We start from the raw sequence: 20266 nt of genomic DNA, 5'->3' as shown, positions 1-20266 counted from the left end.
AAGAGGGACAATTTGATTTCTTCTTTTTTCCTAACTGAATACCCTTGATTTCTTTCTCATGCCTAATTGCCCTGGCCAGAACTTCCAACCCTATGTTGAATAGGAGTGGTGAGAGAGGGCATCCCTGTCTTGTGCCAGTTTTCAAGGGAATTTTTTCCAGTTTTGCCCATTCAGTATGATATTGAAACGTGGGACATCATAAATAAGCTCTTTATTATTTTGGGGTATGTTCATCAATACGAATTTATTGAAGCGTTTTTAGCATGTGAAAGGCTGTTGAATTTTGTCAAAGCACTGCCATCTATTGAAGGATAATCATCAGCCAGTTTTCTTGTCTTTGGTTCTGTTTATAATGCTTTAGTTATGTTTATTGATATCGCGAATGTTGAATAACCTTGCATCCAAGGATGAAACCCACTTGATCATGGTGGATAACTTTTTGATGTGTTGCTGAATCCGGTTTGCAGTATTTTATTGAGGATTTTTTTGCATGATGGTCATCAGGGATATTGGTCTAAAAGTCCTTTTTTGTTTATTGTCTCCTGCCAGGCTTTGGTATCAGGATGATGTTGGCCTCATAAAATGGAAGGTTAGGGAGAATTCCCTCTTTTTTCTATTGATTGGAATAGTTTCAGAAGGAATGGTACCAACTCCTCCTTGTACCTCTGGTAGGAATTCAGCTGTGAATCCTCTGGTCCTGGACTTTTTTTGGTTGGTAGGCTATTAATTATTGCCTCAGATTCAGAGCCTGCTATTGGTCTATTCAGGGATTCAACTTCTTCCTAGTTTAGTCTTGGAAGAGTGTAAGTGTCAGGAAGTGTCCATTTCTTCTAGATTTCCAGTTTATTTCTTTGATAGAGGTGTTTATAGTATTCTCTGATGGTAGTTTGTATTTCTGTGGGGTCGGTGGTGATATCCCCTTGATCATTTTTTATTGCGTCGATTTGATTCTTCTCTCTTTTTTTCTTCTTTATTAGTCTTGCTAGTGGTCACCGCATCAATTTTGTTGATCTTTTCAAAAACCAACTCCTGGACTCGGTAATTTTTGGAGGGTTTTGTGTCTCTATCTCCTTCAGTTCTGCTCCTGATCTTAGTTATTTCTTGCCTTCTGCTAGCTTTTCCGAATGGTTTGCTCTTGCTTCTCTAGTTCTTTTAATTGCAATGTTAGAGTGTCAATTTTAGATCTTTCCTGCTTTCTCTTGTGGGCATTTAGTGCTGCCAATTTCCCTCTACACACTGCTTTAAATGTGTCCCAAAGAGAGATTCCTGGTATGTTGTATCTTTGTTCTCATTGGTTCAAAGAACATCTTTATTTCTGCCTTCATTTAGATTTATGTACCCAGTAGTCGATGGGGAGCAGGTTGTTTCAGTTTCCCATGTAGTTTGGCTTGGTTTGATTGATTCTTAGTCCTGAGTTCTACTTTGGTGCACTGTGGTCTGAGAGACAAGTTTGTTATAATTTCTGTTCTTGTACATTTGCTGAGGAGTGCTTTACTTTTAATTATGTGGTCAATTTTGGAATAAGTGCGATGTGGTGCTGAAAGGAAGAATGTATATTCTGTTGATTTGGGTGGAAGTTCTATAGATGTCTAGTAGGTCTGCTTGCAGAGATGTGTTCAATTCCTGGATATCTTTGTTAACTTTGTGTCTCGTTGTTCTGTCTTATGTTGACAGTGGGGTGTTGGGGTCCATTTATTATTGTATGGAGTCTAAGTCTCTTTGTAAGTCTCCCTGGACTTTTGCTTTATGAATCAGGTGCTCCTGTATTGGGTGCATATATATTTAGGATAGTTAAGCTCTTCCTGTTGAATTGATCCTTTTACCATTATGTAATGGCCTTCTTTGTCTCTTTTGATCTTTGATGGTTTTAAAGTCTGTGTTATCAGAGACTAGTATTGCAACCCTGCTTTTTTGTTCCTCCATTTGGCAGTAAATCTTCCTCCATCCCTTTATTTTGGCTATGTATGTCTCTACATGTGAGATGGGTCTCCTGAATACAACAGACTGGTCTTGACTCTTATCCCAGTTTGCAGTCTGTGTCTTTAATTGGAGCATTTAGTCCATTTTACATTTAAGGTTAATATTGTTATGTGTGAACTTGATCCTGCCATTATGATGATAACTGGTTATTTTCCTTTCGTTAGTTGATGCAGTTTCTTCCTAGCCTTGATGGTCTTTACATTTTGGCATGGTTTTGCAATGGCTGGTACGGTTGTTCCTTTCCATGTTGAGTGCTTCCTTCAGGGTGTCTTGTAGGCAGGCCTAGTGGTGACAAAATCTCTAAGCATTTGCTTATCTGTAGGGTTTTCTTTCTTCACTTATGAAATTTAGTTTGGCTGGATATGAAATTCTGGTTTAGAATTCTTTTTCTTTAAGAATGTTGAATATTGGCCCCCACTCTCTTCTGGCTTGTAGGTTTCTGCTGAGAGATCTGTGTTGGTCTGATGGAGCCCTTTGTGGGTAGCTCCCGACCTTTCTCTCTGGCTGCCTTAGATTTTCCTTCATTTCAACTTTGGTGAATCTGGCAATTATGTGTCTTGGGGTTGCTCTTCTGCAGTGTCTGTGGCGTTCTCTGTATTTCCTGGATTTGAATGTTGGCAGCTATAACCCTACTAGGTTGGGAAGTTCTCTGGATGATATCCTGAAGAGTGTTTTTCCAACTTGGTTTCCATTTCCCCCCTCACTTTCAGGCACCCCAATCAGGCGTAGATTTGGTCTTTTTACATAATCCCATACTTCTTGCAGGCTTTGTTCATTTCTTTTTCTTCTTTTTTTTTCTTTTGGTTTCTCTTCCTGCTTCATTTCATTCATTTGATCCTCAATGCGGCTGATACTTTCTTCCAGTTGATCAGAGTCAGTTACTGAAGCTTGTGCATTTGTCCGCAGTATTTCTCGTGTCATGGTTTCATCTCTTTTCATTTCGTTTATGACCTTCCTCTGCATTAATTACTCTAGCCATCAATTCTTCCACTTTTTTCCAAGATTTTACTAGTTTCTTTTCTTTTGTGGGTCGTAATTCCTCCTTTAGCTCTGAAATTTGATGGACTGAAGCCTTCTTCTCTCATCTGTTCGAGTCATTCTCCGTCCAGCTTTGATCCGTTGCTGGCAATGAGCTGCGGCTCCTTTGCGAGGGATAAAGCTCTTATTTTTTGAATGTCAGCTTTTCTGCCTGCTTTTCCACATCTTTGTGGTTTTATCTGCCTCTGGTCTTTTGATGATGGTGATGTACTGATGGGGTTTTGGTGTAGGAGTGTCCTTCCTGTTTGATAGTTTTCCTTCTAACAGTCCAGGACCCTCAGCTGTAGGTCTGTTGGAGATTGCTTGAGGTCCACTCCAGACCCTGTTTGCCTGGGTATCATCAGCAGAGGCTGCAGAAGATAGAATATTTCTGAACAGCGTGGCTACCTGTCTGATTCTTTCTTTGAAGCTTCCTCTCCAGGGTGTACTCCACCTGTGAGGTGTGGGGTGTCAGACTGCCCCTAGTGGGGGATGTCTCCCAGTTAGGCTACTCAGGGGTCAGGGACCGCTTGAGCAGGCAGTCTGTCGTTCTCAGATCTCAGCCTCCGTGTTGGGAGATCCACTGCTCTCTTCCAAAGCTGTCAGACAGAGTGGTTTTAGCGTCTGCAGAGGTTTCTGCTGCTTTGTTGTTGTTGTTGTTGTTGTGTAGCTGTGCCCTGTCTCCAGGGTGGAGTCACCACAGAGACAGGCAAGGTTTCCTTGAGCTGCTGGAGCTCCACCCAGTTCGAGCTTTAGCAGCTGTTTCACCAAGCCTCAGCATGGCTGGGCACCCCTCCCCAACCTGGCTGCTGCCTTGCCGGTAGATGGCAGACTGCTGTGCTAGCAATGAGGGGAGGCTCCTTGGGTGTGGGACCCTCTCAGTAAGTGTGGGATATGATCTCCTGGTGCCTGTTTGTAAAGCAGTATTAGGTGGGAATTTACCCGATTTTCCAGGTGTTGTGTGTCTCAGTTCCCTGGCTGGGAAAGGGGTCCCTTCCCCTTTAGCTTCCCAGGTGAGGCAATGCCTGCCTGCTTCAGCTCTCCAGCTGGTTGGGCTGCAGCTTGGCCAGCACCGATTGTCCGGCACTCCCCAGTGAGATGGGCAGTAGGTTTGTGAGAAGTACGAAATCACTTGGGTCTTCTGTGTGGCTTTCGGCTGGGGAGTTGGAGACTGGAGCTGTTCCTATTCGGCCATCTTGCTCCGCCCGAGGCATTTTTTTCTCATTGAAAGTTTTAATTTTTATGAAGTCAAATTCATCAGTCTTCTATTTGATGACTTCTTCATTCAGGAGTTTAGGAATTTCAGTTTAGGATAATAATAAAGTTGTAGATATGGATAAAGGAGATGGTTGTACAACCATGTGAGTATACTGAATGCCATTGAACTGTACATTTAAACATGATTAAAATGGTGAGATTTATGTTGTATATATTTTACCACCAAAAAAGGGCCAGGCTTAGATGTTTATGTTAGCGGTTTGGAGTAGCTCTGACACCTATTCCCCTCTAGGGCTCTAATTTATAAAGCACCCACATAATAAAAGCAGATAGTGACTTCACGTATCTTCATGGCATCTTATAAGCCCCACACCAGGGACTGTCTTGGAAAGCTGTTGTGGAAAAACTGGCATAAACTCGAGGTCAATATGAGACTTCTTGTCTCTTCTCATGCTGCTAATAAAGACATACTTGAAACTGGGTAATTTATAAAGGAAAGAAAGTTTAATGGACTCACAGTTCCACCTGGCTAGGGAGGCCTCAAGATCACAATGGAAGGTAAAGAAGGAGCAAAGTCATGTCTTACATTGTGGCAGGCAAGAAGGAAGTGAGAGCCAAGTTAAGTGGGAAGTCCCTTATAAAACCATCAGATCTCATGAGGACTCGCTCAATATCATAACGGCATGGGGAAAGCACTCCCATGATTCATTTCTCTCCACCTGGTCCCACCCTTGACACATGGGGAATCACAATTCAAGATGAGATTTGGGTGGGGACACAGAGCCAAACCATGTTATTCCATCCACAGCCCCTCCCAAATCTCATGTTCTCACATTTCAAAACCAATTTTGCTTTCCCAATAGTCCCCCAAAGTCTTAACTCATTTAAGCATTAACTCAAAAGTCCACACTCCAAAGTCTCATCTGAGACAAGTACCTTCCACCTATGAGCCTGTAAAGTCAAAAGAAAGTTAGTTACTTCCTAGATACAATGGGGGTACAGACATTGGATAAATAAATACACCTGTTCCAAATGTGAGAAGCTGGCCAAAATGAAGGGGCTATAGGCCCCATGCAATTCCAAAATCCGGCAGGGCAGTCAATTCTTAAAGCTCTGAAATGATCTCCTTTGACTCCATGTCTCACATCCAGGTCTTGCTGATGCAAGGCTGCCCACAGCCTTGGGCAGCTCTGTCCCTGTGGCTTTGCAGGGTACAGCCTTGCCCCCTGGCTACTCTCATGGGCTGGCATTGTGTATCGGGGGCTTTTTCAGGTGCACAGTGCAAGCTGTAGGTGGGTCTACCATTCTGGGATCTGGAAGATAGTGGCCCTCTGCTCACAGCTCCACTAGGCAGTGCCCCAGTGGGGACTCTGTGTGGGGGCTCCAACCCCACCTTTTCCTTCCACACTGCTCTAGCAGAGGTTCTCCAGAGGGGCTGTACCCCTGCAGCAAACTTTGCCTGGACATCCAAGCATTTCCATACATCCTCTGAAATCTAGGCAGAGGTTCCCAAACCTCAATTCTTGACTTCTACACACCTACAGGCCCAACACCATGTGTAAGCCACCAAGGCTTGAGGCTTGTACCTGTGAAGCAATGGCCTGAACTGTACCTTGGTCCCTTTTAGTCATGGTTGGAGTGACTGGGATGCAGGGCACTAAATCCCAAGGCTGCACACTGCAGGGGGCCTCTAAACCTGGCCCAGGAAACCATTTTCTCCTCCCAGGCCTTCAGGCCTGTGATGGGAGGGGCTGCTGTGAAGGTCTCTGACATGTCTTGGAAACATTTTCCCCGTTGTCTTGGTGATTAACATTCAGCCCCTTGTTGCTTATGCAAATTTCTGCTGTAGGCTTGAATTTCTCCACAGAAAATGGGTTTTTTCTTTTCTGCTGCATCATCAGGCTGCAAATTTTTCAAGCTTTGATTAAGGGGTGGCCTGCCCCTCCACACCTGTGGGCGTTTCTTGTTAGGTGGAATGAGAGACTTGAGAAAAGAAATGAGACACAGAGACAAAGTATAGAGAAAGAAAAAGTGGGTCTAGGGGACCGGCACTCAGCATACAGAGGACCCACGCCGGCACCAGTCCCTTAGTTCCCTTAGTATTTATTGATAATTATCTTTACCATCTTAAAGAAAAGGAAGTGGCAGGATAATAGGATCATTATAGGGAGAAAGTCAGCAGTAAGACATATGAATAAAGTTCTCTGTGACACGAATAAGTTTAAGGAAAAGTGCTGTGCCTTGATATGCATATGTAAATATCTCCATAAACCTTTTTAGTGCATAAAGAGCAGCATTGAGCTAGCAAGTCCAGACTTTTAACCAGTAACCTGCCTTCAGGCACTTGTTTAACAAAGCACACCCTGCACAGCCCCAAATCCTTTAAACCTTGAGTCACCATAGCACATGTCTCTTGCAAGGACAAGGTTAGGGGTAGGGTCACAGATTAACAGCATCTCAAATACAGAACAAAATGGAGTCTCTTATGTCTACTTCTTTCTATATAGACACAGTAACAGGCTGATCTCTCTTTTCCCCACACTTTTATGCTCTGCTTCCTCTTTATTTTGAGATGGAGTTTCACCCTGGTCCCCCAGAATGGAGTACAATGGCATGATCTCAGCTCACTGCAACCTCCACCTCCTGGGTTTAAGTGATTCTCCTGCCTCAGCCTCCCGAGTAGCTGGGATTACAGGTGCCTGCCACCACGTCTGGCTAATTTTTGTATTATTAGTAGAGACAGGGTTTCACTATGTTGGTGAAGCTGGTCTTGAACTCCTGACCTCAAGTAACCCACCCACCTTGGCCTCCCAAAGTTCTAGGATTACAGGCATGAGCCACTGTGCCTGGCCCCTCTGTGTCCTTTTGAATGTTTTGCTGTTTAGAAATTTCTTCTGCAAGATACCCTAAATCATCTCTCTCAAGTTCAAAGTCCCACAAATCTCTAGGGCAGGGGCAAAGTGCCACCAGTCTCTTTGCATAGCATGAGTGACCTTTACTGCAGTTCCCAACAAGATCCTTATCTCTATCTGAGACCACCTCAGCCTGGACCTTATTGTCCATATCACTATCAGCATTTTGGTCAAAGCCATTCAACAAGTCTCTAGGAAGTTCCAAACCTTCCAACATCTTCCTGTCTTCTAAGCTCTCCAAACTGTTCCAACCTCTGCCTGTTACCCAGGTCCAAAGTCACTTCCACATTTTGGGGTGTCTTTACACTAGCACCCTATTCCTGGGACCAATTTACTGTATTAGTCTGTCCTCATACTGCTCATAAAGACATTCCTGAGACTGGGTAATATATAAAGGAAAGGAGGTTTAATGGACTCACAGTTCCACATGGCTGAGGAGGCCCCACAATCATGGCAGAAGGTGAAGGAGGAGCAAAGTCACATCTTACATGGCAGCAGGCATGAGAGGAGTGAGAGCCAAGTGAAGGCGGAAGCCCCTTATAAAACCATCAGATCTTGGAAGAACTCAGTCACTATCATGAGAATAGTATGGGGGAAACTGCCCCATGATTTAATTATCTCCACCTGGTCCCATCCTTGACACATGGGCATTATCACAAATTAAGGTAAGATTTGGGTAGGGACAGAGAGCCAAACCATATAACCTCCTATCCCCTATTCTGGAACTAGATGGAGGAACATACGCATGCAGGTTCACCTGGAGAGATTAGATGGGGCAAGCAGAACAGTCTTGCCCAAATCATCCCATGAGCCTGGACCTTGAGCCCTCTCACATGCTGTCAGGCATGTATCATACCAAGAAAGGAGGCTAGGAGGGTACTGTATCTACCTGTATACAGGGAGCTATGAAATATCTGAGTTGAGAATGTGACACATGAGAGGACAGAGTCAGTATGACCTTTACACAGTGACCTGGCTCAAATAATTTCAGGCTTGCATTAACCAGGTGAGTTCCTCTTTCTCTCCAAGGCAGGTAAACTAGAGAGGTGAAGTGGCAGTTGGGGATAATTTTGGGTAGTACTTATTCTGTGTTCTAAATAAGAAAACCATAAATGCCCTCTTTCAGGGTCCAAATATTAGGTGAAAAAAATCCCTTTGTCAACTCAGTCATGTACTGTGGACTCCAGCCGAGCAGTACACAAATATTCATTTATACTTTCTCTCTGCATAACATAGGCTTTTCCAGTTTTATGATGTAGCTGACTAAGTCTTCTCATGTTACTAACTGGGGACCCAGACTACTGAATGTCACAACAGGTGGCCAGCATGTCTGTGAAGGGCAGAAACTGGGGGAACAGCTGGCAGAAGCCAGCTAGTAAGGACCCAATGCCCACTCCATAGAGGACTTCACACTTACAATACCAGGCTGCCTCACTAGTTATGCCCCCAAATAAAAAAACAAAACTCCTCTGCAGAATGTGTGTACACACACACCTAAATACATGCACACAGCTACATGCAAAGGGAAAGGGCTTGGAAGAAACCAGATCCACCTCTGAACACCAGTTACTTCTGGGAAAGGGGCAGATGAAGACAACTGCCCCATTATCTTTTAAACTGATGAGCCTGTGTCAACTTTGCACTCTTTGGGTTATTACACAAGCCCTGCAGAACTGAACCACCATCAACCACTTGCACTTTTCCTGATACCAAATGATGACTTCCCTCAAAGTTCAGCCCCACCACCTGCTTCCCATGTAGGGGGCTACTGACCTTCTGGGGTGCAGTCCTGGTCCCAGGTAGGGGGCCACTGGCCTCCTGGGGTACAGGGCTCCAGGCTAAATCCACCCCACAGATTCCTAGTGAAACCAACATGTGTCCAAGGGGCTTTCCCAAGCCTGGGCAATGTGCCCACCAGAGAAATATGCCTATACTTGCTCCCCTAGGACAGACTCCCTTTCCCTTCAGTTGGAATGAGGGGTAGGGAAGATTTCATGGTGTCTGGTAGAGGTTGGGTATGCTGAATCTGATGTGCTGTCAGAAGCTCCCCAGAGTCAGGTGCATTCTCAGCACATGGCGTGTGCTGCCCCTTCAAGCTGTGAGAGTCCCAGAAGGCAGGTGCTACTGCAACCCCCATTTACAGGTAAGCAGAGGTCAGGTGATCTGCAGCAAGCCAAGAAGCTAAGAGGCCAACACGCTGGATCTGCATTTTGCTTGCAGAGGCCCCATCTGGCTGCCTGAGGCTGCTCTTGAGACTCCTCCTGCCGCCTGCTCCTCCTCTTCCCTCTGCAGCTATGCCAGCTTCTACCCACAGCTGTGCTCCAGGTGGGGAACATCTATGGTTACACCATGGCACAGCTGCTCAAAAACCACAGCATGTAGTAGAGCCCCCACTTCATGCTGTCTCCCATGTCCAAGTCCAAGTTCATCTAGGGCTTTAATGAGACCAAGCTCCACTGAATTCCCGGATAGTAGATAATCCCTACAATCCCTTCTACATGGGTAAGCCACCAGACCTTGGCCCTGCTCCCTCCTGGCCCCATCATTCTGCCTCAATTGCTTACACGCTACCGTGTCTGTACTGTTTTGAAGCCCTACAAGAACGTTGAGATTCTGAGCTGACTCCCACTGAAGGAAGAAAACGATCAGCAGTCACTAGGTTCTGCTTTCTGGAAGCTTCATGCCCCCTCCCACCATGGCCCATGCTTCCCGGACTGGAAGCGGGACTCCTGAGACTTGAGAAACACAGACCTGCAGCTGGCATATTTAAAAAAAGGCCCCTAAGAGGACCACTCCCATCCATGAAGTCCCAGGTGGAACCAGGTAATTGGGAAATACACAGGAGCCAAGCCTGGGCCCCACTCAGAACCAGGTGGGAACTGCAGCAGTGACTTGCCCCCTCTGCCACTCTGGCTGTACCACTGCAGGAGGGAGGAACATCTGACACCACCCACAAGTGGGGGCACTAGTTATGGGCAGCTTCCAGTTGTTGCTGCAGCTGAACCTTCCCAACCAGCTCCATGTAAGGCCAAGTCAGGTGGGTGAAGGCCTGGGCTGTGCTGGGCAAGGACACCCCTCAGAGGGCAAGAGCCAGTGAGGAGGGCTGTCACAGAGGCCCCTTTTCCTGCTCTAAGAACAGGTTGGGGCATTAAAGGGGAACTTCTCTCACCTCCCAGCTGTGTCCCTACCCAGGGACATATTTTCCAAAGATGAGACACTCTTCTGCTTGCCTGTGAAGCAATTGCCAGCATTTAGGGAAAAGGAGATGAGCCTCACCTGCCTTCCCTGATGCATCTGAGACAGGTGGGCAGGCCTAGGGGAAGGCCAAGGGGATCTGGGCTGGGACATGAACATCTGCCCAACCCCAGGCTATGCTGGCTTCATCTTCCTGATCCACCTGTGTGATGGGGTGAATTACCAACAGGGTATCATACAGGCCATGGCTGAGTTCTATAAGAGCCAGGTAGAAGAGCACTGTCCTGGGTGTGCTCCCAAGCACCCAGCTCACACACATCTTATTGACAGCTTCCTGGAGGCAGGCCTCGAAGTCCAGGCTTCCTGAGAGGCCTGGGAAAGAGGCTCTGCCTGGCTTAAGGGCCTGACCCCAAAGGTGCCACTTCCACCTCTCTCATCCTGATAGCCTTGTATTCTCCCCCTGCTTTGAAGTGGGGGATAGGTGAGACAAGAGGCAGTGTACATTAGCTACTTTTCCAGGGAGTGCCATCCCTCCAGCCTGGGGCAGAACAGACCCCTGAGTAGGTATTTTCATCACTGGTTGCCAGATTCCCAGTTCCTGTTCAGAAACTGCACCCATGGAGAGACACACACAGGCCCAGTGACCACATGTACAGCCCCCAGGGCCTAATTCCCTTCTACATGCATGTGAGTACACAGTGGGCTTGATTCCTGCCAACTAGTCTCTGCCCCTGCCAGATATTCGTGTGCCCATATGATTAGGGGGAAGAGGTCACACTGACACACCCACGCTATCATGGGGAACGGGTAGCTGGCCCCCTATTTGACCACCCTTTATTGCTGGTTCAGGACCAGTAGTGCTACTACATTGTCTCCAAGGTCCCACCTTGGGGTAGAATTGCCCAACCCTTTTGGAAGTAGGGTGGGGGTGGGCAACACTGGCCTCTTTTAAGTTACAGAGACCAGCTGGTCCTGTGGAGGAGAAGCCAGGGTTGCCTTCAGGAAGCAGGTTCCCTACTGAGCAGATGACCAAGGCCCAGGGCAGGTTCAAGCTCCTGTGAAGCATGCCTGCTGTGTCCATAGCCCATACTAACCCCGCCAGGAACCACTGGAATGCTTGTTCCTGGGCATAGAAGCCCAAGTCAGCTGTAACCTTGCAGCACAATCACATCTGCCAGCAGTACCCAGAGGGCCTATAGAAAGTGCAGGTGAAAGCAGATGCTAAGAGAATGCTCTATTAGGCAAAACTGCATACTACGAAAATGCTTTAGAATGCAACAAGAGGAGATGTGAAGACACAAAGAACAAGTGCGTAGTGACACATGGATATCAGAACGCACTAGAGAATCCACACTGCTTCCCCTCTTTACCCAGAAAAGGCAGGCTCTAGGCCGCCTCCTTCCTCCTCGGCTGTGGCATCCTGGTACTGCTTACTCAGACAGCAGGTCGTTCATGTTGCTCTCGGCCTTGGTGAACTCCATCATGTCCATGCCCTCACCCATGTACCAGTGCAGGAAGGCCTGGAACACACTTGAACAGCTCCAGGATGGCGTGTTGTTGCCAATGCAGGTGGCTGACATTTTTAGCCCCTTAGGTGCAATGGCACAGATGGCCGTTTTCACATTGTGAGAGCCAGTCAGCAAAGTAGCTGCTGTTCTTGTTTTAAATATTGAACATTTGCTCATCCACCTCCCTCATGGACACACAACCTCTGAAAATGGCAGCCACCATTAGGTAGTGGCCATGACGGGGCTCACAGGCAACCATCATATTCTTAGCATCAAATATTTGCTGGGTAAGCTCAGCCACAGTGAGGGCCCAGTACTGTTGGCTGCCCTGGCTGGTTGGTGGGGCAAAGTCAGGCATGAAGAAGTGCACAGCCGGGGAAATGGGATCATGTTCATGGCCAGCCTTTGCAGGTCAGTATTCAGCTGGCCTGGGAAGCGCAGGCACATGATGACCCCACTCATGGTAGCAGACACCAGGTGATTCAGGTCACCATAGGTGGGTGTGGGCAGTTTTAGGGTTCTGGAACAGATGTCATGCAGAACTACAGGGCTTCGCTATCAATGCAAAGGTCTCCTTTGCAATTTCTATGAGCTGGTGGACTGAGAGGGTGGCACTGTAGGACTCCACCATGGTATCTGACACCTTGGGCAAAGGCAGAACACTGTTTATGATCCTGTCTGGGTACCCCTCCCAGATCTTACTGATGAGAAGGGTACCCATCCCAGATCCAGTCCCTCCACCCAGGGAGCGGGTAAGCTGGAAACCCTGCAGGCAGTCACAGCTCTGATTCTTTTTTCACAACATCCATCACCGATGCCTTCAGCTCTGCACCTTCTGTGTAGTGCCCCTTGGCCCAGTTGTTCCTGGCCCCACACTGACCTGTAAGACAGTACAGCAAGTCACTGGATGGCCAGATATACAGTCATCAGGGGCCACCACAATGCAAAAAAGGGCCAAGTGGGGGGCGGAGCAAGATGGCAAATAGGAACAGCTCCAGTCTCCAACTCCCGGCGACACAGAAGACGGTGATTTCTGCATTTTCCAGCAGGGTACTGGGTTTCATCTCACTGGGGAGTGCGGACAGGTGGTGCTGGTCAGCTACAGCCCAGTGAGAGAGCTGAAGCAGTGAGGCATTGCCTCACCTGGGAGGCCCTTAAGGGGAAGGAATCCCTTTTCCTAGCCAGGGAACTGAGACACACAACACCTGGAAAATCAGGTAACTCCCACCCCAATACTGCTTTAAGCAAACAGAGCCACACCAGGAGATCATATCCCACACACCTGGCGGGAGGGTCCCGCGCAGGGAGCCTCCCTCATTGCTAGCCTGGCAGTCTGTGATCTACCGGCAAGGCAGCAGCGAGGCTGGGGGAGGGTGCCCGCCATTGCTGAGGCTTAAGTAGGTAAACAAAGCTGCTGGGAGCTCAGGCTTTAGGTGGAGCTCTGGCAGCTCAAAGGAAACCTGCCTGTCTCTGTAGACTCCACCTCTGGGGACAGGGCACAGTGGCAATAACAAAGCGTGGCAGAAAGCTCTGCAGGCATAAGCGACTCTGTCTGACGGCTTTGAAGACAGCAGTGGATCCTCTCCCAACACGGAGGTTGAGATCTGAGAAGGGACAGAGCTCCTGCTCAAGAGTGGGTCCTCTGACCCCTGAGTAGCCTAACTGGGGGAGACATCCCACTGGGAGACGTCGACACCCACACCTCACAGGGTGGAGTACACCCTGAGAGGAAGCCTCAAAGCAAGAATCAGACAGAGTACACTCGCTGTTCAGCAATATTCTATCTTCTGCAGCCTCTGCACTGACACCCGAGCAAGCAGGTCTGGAGTGGACCTCAAGCAATCTCAACAGACCACAGCTGGGGTCTGACTGTTAGAAGGAAAACTATCAAACAGGAAGGACACCCACACCAAAACCCCATCAGTACATCACCATCATCATCAAAGACCAGAGGCAGATAAAACCACAAGATGGGGAAAAGGCAAGAAAAGCTGGAAATTCAAAAATAAGAGCACATCCCCTGCAAAGAAGCACAGCTCATGGCATGGATCAAAGCTTGACAGAGAATGAGCTTTGACGAGATGAGAGAAGTCTTCAGTCCATCAAACTTCTCAGACCTAAAGGAGGAATTCGTGCAAGCATAAAGAAACTAAAATCTTGAAAAAGTGGAAGGAGTTGATGCAGTAATTAGTAAGAAGGTCATAAACAGAATGAAAGAGATGAAACCATGACCGCGAAATGCGTGACAAATGCACAAGCCGGTAACTGAGCTCGATCAGCTGGAAGAAAGAGTATCAGCGATTGAGGATCAAATGAATGAAATGGAAGCGAGAAAGAAAACAAAAGAAAAAAAGAAAGAAAAAGAAATGAACAAAGCCTGCAGAAATTATGGGATTATGTAAAGAATAAATCTACATCTAGAATTGCCTGAAAGTGAGAGAAAATGGAACCAAGTTGGAAAACACTCTTCAGGATATCACATCCAGGAGAACTTCCCCAACCTAGTAGGGCAGGCCAACATTCAAATCCAGGAAATACAGAGAATGCCACAAGGTCTCCTCGAGGAAAGTATCCAAGACATATAGTGCCAGATTCACCACAGTTGAAATGAAGGAAAAAATCTTAAAGGGCAGCCAGAGAAAGGTCAGGTTACCCACAAGGGGAAGCCCATCAGACTAACAGCAGATCTCTCAGCAGAAACCCTACAAGCCAGAAGTGGGGGCCAATATTCAACATTCTTAGAAAGGAATTTTAAATGAGATTTTGTAATCCAGCCAAACTAAATTTCATAGAGTGAAGGAGAAATAAAATCAGCTACAGATAAGCAAATGCTTAGAGATTTTGTCACCACTAGGCCTGCCTTACAAGAGACCCTGAAGGAAGCACTCAGCATGGAAAGGAACAACCGGTACCAGCCATTGCAAAACCATGCCAAAATGTAAAAGACCATCAAGGCTAGGAAGAAACTGCATCAACTAACGAGCAAAATAGCCAGTTAATATCGCATAGCTGGCAGGATCAAGTTCACACATAACAATATTAACCTTAAATGTAAATGGACTAAATGCTCCAATTAAAAGACACAGACTATGGAAACTGGATAAAGAGTCAAGACCCATCAGTCTGCTGTATTCCAGAATCTCACATGCAGAGACATACATAGGCTCAAAATAAAGGGATGGAGGGAAAGGTTTACCAAGCAAATTGGAGAATTAATGCTAGTCTCTGATAACACAGACTTTTAAACCATCAACGATCAAAGAGACAAAGAAGGCCATTACATAATGATAAAAGGATCAATTCAGCAGGAAGAGCTAACTATCCTAAATATATATGCACCCAATACAGGAGCACCCAGATTCATAAAGCAAGTCCTTAGAGACTTACAAAGAGACTTAGACTCCCATACAATAATAATGGGAGACTTCAACACCCTACTGTCAACATTAGACAGATCAACGAGACAGAAAGTTAACAAAGATATCCAGGAATTGAACTCATCTCTGCAGCAAGCCGAACCTAATGAACATCTATAGAACTCTCCACCCCAAATCAACAGAGATATACATTCTTCTCAGCACCATCTCGCACTTATTCCAAAATTGACCACATAATTGGAAGTAAAAGCACTCCTCAGCAAATGTACAAGAACAGAAATTATAACAAACTGTCTCAGACCACAGTGCAATCAAAGTAGAACTCAGGACTAAGAAACTCAATCAAAACGGCTCAACTACATGGAAACTGAACCTGCTCCCTGAATGACTACTGGGTACATAACAGAAATGAAGGCAGAAATAAAGATATTCTTTGAAATCAATGAGAACAAAGACACAACATACCAGAATCTCTGGGACACATTTAAAGCAGTGTGTAGAGAAATTTATAGCACTAAATGCCCACAAGAGAAAGCAGGAAAGATCTAAAATTGGCACTCTTAACATCATAATTAAAGAACTAGAGAAACAAGAATGGCAGCATTCAAAAGCTAGCAGAAGGCAAAGAAATAACTAAGATCAGAGCAAGAACTGGAAGGAGATAGAGACACAAAAACCTCCAAAATCCAATGAATCCAGGAGCTGATTTTTAAGAAAAGATCAACAAAATTGACAGACCGCTAGCAAGACTAATAAAGAAAGAAAAGAGAGAAGAATCAAATCTGACCCCTTATTAAGAAAAATGATAAAGGGATATCACCACCGACCCACAGAAATACAAACTACCATCAGAGAATACTATAAACACCTCTCTACGCAAATAAACTAGAAATCTAGAAGAAAAGGATAATTTCTGGACACTTACACTCTTCAAGACTAAACCAGGAAGAAGTTGGATCCCTGAATATAGACCAATAGCAGGCTCTGAAGTGAGGCAATAATTAATAGCCTATCAACCAAAAACAGTCCAGGACCAGATGGTTCACAGCTAGATTTCACTGCAGAGTACAGGAGGAGCTAGTATCATTTTCTTTGAAACTATTCCAATCAATACAAAAGAGAGTCACTCCTAACTCATTTTATGAGGCCAACATCATCCTGATACCAAAGCCTGGCAGAGACACAGCAAAAAAGGGCACTGAGCCAATATCCTATTGATGAACATCGATGCAAAAATCCTCAATAAAATACTAGCAAACCGGATTCAACCCAGCACATCAAAAAGCTTATCCATCATGATCAAAATTTGGGCTTCATCCCTGGGATGCAAGTCTGTAAGTTCAACATCGCCAAATCAATAAGCGTAATCCAGCATAAATAGAACCAAAGACAAGAACCACATGATTATCTCAATAGATGCAGAGAAAAGGCTTTTGACAAAATTCAGCCCTTCATGCTAAAAGCGGCTCAATAAATTGGGTATTGATGGAACGTATCTCAAAATCATAAGAGCTATTTATGACAAACCCACAGCCAATATCATACTGAATGGGCAAAAACTGGAAAAATTCCTTTGAAAACTGGCACAAGACGAGGATGCCTCTCTCACCACTCCTATTCAACATACTGTTGGAAGTTCTGGCTAAAGACAATCAGGCAAGAAGAAAGAAATCAAAGGGTATTCAGTTAGGAAAGAAGAGAATCAAATTGTCCCTCTTCGCAGATGACATGATTGTATATTTAAGAAACCTCATTGTCTCAGCCAAAATCTCCTTAAGCTGTTAAGCAACTTCAGCAAAGTCTCAGGATACAAAGAGTGTGTACAAAAAATCACAAGCATTCTTATACAGTAACAGACAAACAGAGAGCCAAATCAGGAATGAACTTCCATTCACAATTGCTTCAAAGAGAATAAAATACCTAGGAATCAACACAAGGGATGTAAAGGACCTCTTCAAGGAGAACTACAAACCACTGCTCAGTGAAATAAAAGAGGACACAAATGGAAGAACATACCACACGCTCATGGATAGGAAGAATCAATATCGTGAAAATGGCCATACTGCCCAAGGTTATTTATAGATTCGTGCATCTCCATCAAGCTACCAATGAGTTTCTTCACAGAATTGGAAAAAACTGCTTTAAAAGTTCATATGGAACCAAAAGGCCCGCATCTCAAGACAATCCTAAGTCAAAAGAACAAAGCTGGAGGCATCCGGCTACCTGACTTCCAAACTACTACAAGCCACCACAGTAACCAAAACAGCATGGTATTGGTACAAAACAGACATACAGACCAATGGAACAGAACAGATCCTCAGAAATAATGCACTATACATCTACAGCCATCGATCTTTGACAAACCTAGGAAGAGAAACAAGAAATAGAGGAAAGGTTTCCCTATTTAATAAATACGGTGCTGGGAAAATTGGCTAGCCAGAAGTAGAAAGCTGAAACTGGATCCTTTCCTTACTCCTTATACGAAAAATTAATTCAAGATGGATTAGAGACTTAAATGTTAGACCTAATACCATAAAACCTAGAGAAGAAAACCTAGGTAGTACCATTCAGGACATAGGCATGGGCAAAGAGACTTCATATCTAAAACACCAAAAGCAATGGCAGCAAAGCCAAAATTGACAAATGGGATCTCATTAAACTAAGAGCTTCGTGCACAGCAAAACTACCATCAAGTGAATGAGCCCAATCTACAGAATGGGAGAAAATTCTTGCAATCTACTCATCTGGCAAAGGGCTAATATCAGAACCTACAAAGAACTCAAATTTACAAGAAAAAACCAAACAACCCCATCAAAAAGTGGGCAAAGGATGTAGACAGACATTTCTCAAAAAGAAGACATTCATACAGCCAGACACATGAGAAAAAATGCTCATCATCACTGGCCATCAGAGAAATGCAAATCAAAACCACAATGAGATACATCTCACACCAGTTAGAATGGCAATCTATTTAAAAGTCGAGTAACAGGTGCTGGAAGGATGGAGAAATAGGGCTGCTTTACACTGTTGTGGTGGGATTTGTAAACTAGTTCAACCATTATGGAAAACAGTATGGCGATTCCTCAAGGATGTAGGGCTAGATGTACCATATGACCAGTCATCCCATTACTGGGTATATACCCCAAAGGGATTATAAAATCATGCTGCTATAAAGACACATGCACACGTATGTTTATTGTGGCACTATTCACAATAGCAAAGAGACTTGGAATCAGCTTAAAATGTCCATCAGTGACAGACTGGATTAAGAAAATGTGGCACAGATACACCATGGAATACTATGCAGCCATCAAAAGGATGAGTTTGTGTCCTTTGTAGGGACATGGATGCAGCTGGGAAACCATCATTCTTAGCAAACTATCACAAGAACAAGCCAAACACCACTGTGTTCTCACTCATAGAGTGGGAACTGAACAATGAATCACTTGGACTCGGGAAGGGGAGCATCACACACAGGGCCTATCATGGGGAGGGAGGGAGGGATTGCACTTTGGGAGTTATACCTGATGTAAATGACGAGTTGATGAGTGCTGGCCAGGTTGATGGAGTGCAGCACACAGCAACATAACACAGAGAATATACTATATGTAACAAACCTGCACGTTATGCACATGTACCCTAGAACTTAAAGTATAATAATAATAATAAATTAATAAATAAATAAAAAGAATCTGGGATGTCAAAAAACAAACAAACAAACAAACAAAGGGCCAAGTATCACATGTGAGGTGAAAGCACCATTCACCCTGCAGGTGGAGCAGGTGGACCTCCCCCCATAAAGCTAAAGGACAGCAGCCTCCCCTGTTAGAAATTAAGTCAGGAGCCGAACCTGAGACAGCCTAACAACAGACTTTCTGCAGGTGGCTCCTGCCCATCCCCAAGGAAAGCAGCAGCTTCTGCCCCCAGCTCAGCTCCCTGCAGAAAGATTGCATCAGCAGCTCATCTCAGGCAGACAGCTGGGCCTTCCTCCCAAAGCCCGTTTAGGAGAAGGAGATTGAGTGACTCAGCATACGAGGGTGTTCAGGGGCCCTAGCTCCACAGTTCCCACAGCAATGACCTTGGGGCACTCCGTGAATCTGAGCTGCCCTGGCTAAGAAGCCCCACCCCAGTCCTCACCCACAGCTCACCGAAGATGTCGTCCGACCTGAAGACCCACCCGAAAGGCCCCGAGCGCACAGAGTCCACGGTGCCCGGCTCCGGATCCACGAGCACAGCGCGGGGCAGGTACCTGCCACCTGAGGGGAGCGGGAGGGCATCAGCGAGCAGAGGGCCGCCATTCCCAGGACGGCAGTGGGGGAAGGGCTGGGGTCTCACACCTGGCCTCGTTGTAGTATATGTTGAGGCGCTCCAGATGCAGGTCCCTGTCCCCGTGGGAGGTCCCAGCAGAGTCGATGGTTTGTTCATCAGAGATCACCTCCCAGAACTGCGAGAGACAGGAGGGGCCAGACAGGCCAGGGCTGAGTCACGGAGGCTGCGGAGCCCGAGGCTCCCCAGCCCCTCTTCTATCCCCAGCCCCTCTCCTACCCCCACTCCAGGCCTTTGGATCCGTGGAGGTCCGCCCTGGCTGCCTAGCCAGCCACCCAGGTCCACCGCGACCCAGGCAGGGAGCCCAGGGGCCTCAATAGAGCTCCTGCCACTGCCAACGTCTTCCCGGGCCACCCGGCAGGCCTGCGCTGGGCCCTCAAAGCCGCGGCCACCAACCTTGGTGTGAATCTGGTTCCCACACCGCCGGGTCTGCGATAGCACGATCTCCCTCATGGCCACTGCGGGACGGAAGGAGAAAAGCGAGGAGGAGCAGACGCACAGCGACAGTGCCAGTGCTCCGCCAACGCTAAAATAACCCCGCGCCCACCTCCCCCAGCCTCAAACTGGGCTACCAGAATAAGCAACAGCTTTACTTCCACACAGGTGTACCCACCTGTGAATCCGTTGGCGTTCAAGGTCTGTTGGAGGGCTCAGATGGCCTTGCTATGATCCTTTCCACGTTGGGGAAAGCTGGTCAGCTGGAGAACTTCCTCCCATGTCTTTAGTAAGACTA

At 46.3% G+C, this 20266-nt stretch overlaps 1 pseudogene; it reads right to left on the bottom strand.

Moving 5' to 3' along the window:
- Positions 1-7332: 7332 nt before the first annotated feature.
- LOC101002637 lies at positions 7333-19670 on the bottom strand (annotated as a pseudogene).
- Between the last annotated feature and the right edge of the window lie 596 nt (positions 19671-20266).

The sequence above is a fragment of the Papio anubis genome, chromosome 1 (assembly GCF_008728515.1).
Source record: "Papio anubis isolate 15944 chromosome 1, Panubis1.0, whole genome shotgun sequence".
In the NCBI taxonomy this organism is placed as follows: Eukaryota; Metazoa; Chordata; class Mammalia; order Primates; family Cercopithecidae; genus Papio; species Papio anubis.
This window is presented reverse-complemented; position numbering and strand designations above follow the sequence as displayed.